This window comes from Hibiscus syriacus, unplaced genomic scaffold (assembly GCF_006381635.1).
Source record: "Hibiscus syriacus cultivar Baekdansim isolate YM2019G1 unplaced genomic scaffold, ASM638163v2 tig00010263_pilon, whole genome shotgun sequence".
Classification (NCBI taxonomy): Eukaryota; Viridiplantae; Streptophyta; class Magnoliopsida; order Malvales; family Malvaceae; genus Hibiscus; species Hibiscus syriacus.
The window spans coordinates 249,766-252,728 of record NW_024062210.1 but is presented as its reverse complement, the minus strand read 5'-3'; the positions used below and the strand labels follow the sequence as shown (position 1 = coordinate 252,728).

At 41.8% G+C, this 2,963-nt stretch overlaps 1 pseudogene; it reads left to right on the top strand.

Moving 5' to 3' along the window:
• The first annotated feature begins 725 nt into the window (after nt 1-725).
• On the top strand, nt 726-2,963 carry LOC120203693 (annotated as a pseudogene).

The following is a 2,963-nucleotide window of genomic DNA, read 5'->3' as shown; positions in this document are numbered from 1 at the left end:
CGAGACCTATGTTCATATTCGTTCATTTAATTAAACGAACACAAAATCTTGTTCATGTTCATTTAATTAGTAAATAAACACACATAAACGAACTTCCCGCCGTACGGTTCTTGAACTTCGCCGTACGGTTCTTGAACGGTTCGCTGAACGTTCTAAATGGTAATCGAGTGGTGTACGACGTTGCGTATAAACTAGTTTTTGGCCTAAAAGTAAAGCCGGTACAGGTGAAAAAGTAAAAACATTTTGGTGTTAGCAATGATGAGAAAGAAGGCCACAAGTGGGCTCAGGCTTAACACGTGTGTGCTGCCTGGCATTGCCGAATGCTATTCAAGGCCAAGGCTTTAAACCATAGATATCACAAAAGGGTTAATATATATAGATATTATATTCATGTATACAGGTTGAATTTCAGATGAATGGTTGGCAGTTGGTGTCTGATTCTCAGGTTGTTGTCTCAAGAAACATTCCTTCTTTCTAATCAGAGTAACATAGTGAAACTCAACATTTATGTCTGCTATTTGAAGAGGACTGCAATGTCTTTGTTTTGCGTGTCCAAATGTGGATTGTTTGATCTTCTTGGTGTCCTTCACTTGACAGTTTGGGGTTGCTAGGTTGGGTAATTTTGGACAAGGATATTGGTGGTCTGGTTTGGTGCAGCAAGAAAGGAGCTTTATTGGTTTCCATGACGTTGATTTGTAGCCGGTGAAAACACAATTGAAGAAGAAAACACAGGACAAAATCCACACATGAAGTTCATGAAACTTGGATCTCGACCAGACACTTTCTACAGTATTGAGGCTGTAAGGTCTCTCTCTTCTGATGTCTCTAGTGACCTTATAATTCAAGTGAAAAGAAGTAGATATATGCTTCACAAGGTAATTTTTTTCTCAGCTTGATGTGATACAATTCAGTCTCATTTTTCTTATACTGATTCTTTAATTCATTGTGCAAGCAGTTCCCTTTGTTGTCAAAGTGTTTGAGGTTGCAAAGGATATGTTCTGAATCCCCTGAAACATTACAACGCCAAATAATACAATTACCTGATTTCCCCGGTGGAATCGAGGCTTTCGAGCTTTGTGCTAAGTTCTGTTATGGCATCACAATCACCCTCAGTGCCTATAATATCGTCGAGGTCCGATGTGCTGCCGAGTATTTGCAGATGACGGAAGATGTGGAGAAAGGGAACTTGGTTTACAAAGTCGAAGTTTTCTTCAATTCCTGCATCCTACATGGTTGGAAAGATACTATTGTGACCCTACAAAGCACCAAGGCCTTTCCTTTATGGTCCGAAGACCTTGGGATTAGGAGCAGATGCATAGAATCGATTGCGTATAAAATTTCAACGCACCCTTCGAAGGTGAGCTTGTCGCATAGTCATTCAAGAAGGGTCCAGGATGATATATCGTGTAATGGAGCCGAGATCCAGGGGCACCGACCGACAATCAAAGGTTGGTGGGCTGAGGATATTACTGAGTTGAGTATTGACCTCTACTGGAGAACCATGATAGCTATTAAATCCGGCGGGAAAATACCCTCTAATCTCATTGGCCATGCACTGCAAGTTTATGCATCTCGATGGCTACCCACCATATTGGCAAAGGTAAAAAAAGCTAACAGAGAAGCAGCGGCATCAAGCTCGGATTCGGACTCTGCGACTGAGGTTACTTCAAAGCACAGGCTTCTGTTGAAATCTATAGTTAGCTTACTCCCATCGGAGAAAGGCGCTGCTTCTTGCAGTTTTCTACTTAAGCTCTTGAAAGCGGCCAACATTCTTAATGCTTCATCTTCTTCGAAGATGGAATTGGCTCGAAGAATTGCACTTCAATTAGAGGAGGCAAGAGTCAGTGATCTGTTAATACCTTGTTCATCACACTCGAGCGATACCCTCTACGATGTCGACATGGTTCAGACCATTTTGGAGCAATTCATGTCACAAGGACAAAGCCCTCCCACGAGCCCTCCAAGATCGAAGCTGGGGATTGAGATGATAAGAAGGTCGCGTTCAGCCGAAATCGGTAATATCGAGTTTCAGGAAGCCAGGAGATCCTCTTCTGCATCACACAGTTCCAAACTAAAAGTAGCAAGAACTGTGGATGGATATCTCCAAGAGATTGCCAAAGACAAAAATCTACATCTCTCTAAATTCATTGCAATAGCTGAGACAATCCCGAGTTTCTCTCGGCAGGACCACGACGATCTCTACCGAGCCATCGACATTTATCTCAAGGTAAATACAAACTGGTTTCCTGGCCTCATTAGTTTACCAATGAAGGTGCAGATTGAATTAGTTGTCGTTTATGTCCAATCCAGGCACACCCGGCCCTAAACAAGAGCGAAAGAAAAAAGTTATGCCGAATCCTCGACTGCAAAAAGCTTTCGGTAGAGGCCTGCATGCATGCTGCTCAGAATGAAAAACTTCCACTTAGAGTAGTGGTACAAGTTCTATTCTTTGAGCAAGCTCGAGCAGCCGCTACGGGGGGCAAAGTGGCCGAGCTCCATAGCAACATCAAGGCACTTTTAGCCTCTCATAACATTGTTCCATCAAAGCCTACAGGGCCTTTAAGCACTACTACTAGCAACATTCCAGCGGATGACCAATGGAGCATGTCAGGCATTAGATCCCCCAAGTCCAGAATTTCGATTTTAAAGTCGAAGACAGCTCGAGACAAGGATTTGGACGAAATCGAAGATCTTCTAAGTTCAAGGCTTTCTGTGCTCTTCCTACCGGACCCAGAAGAATGTTCAATAAGTTGTTGTTCATCAATAGAAGTGGCAACCAAAAGAATTAAGTTTTGTTTATTTTGAAGCTAGGATGATAAATTTTAAGGGTAAACCATACATACTCTTTCTCCTTTTTGAATGCGTTGTAATTTTTACCTAAAAATCAAGATTAAATTTAAGCATTATATTTCTGTCTAAACACCTTTGTTTTAGGCTAAATTGGGGTATACATTTTTTTGTCT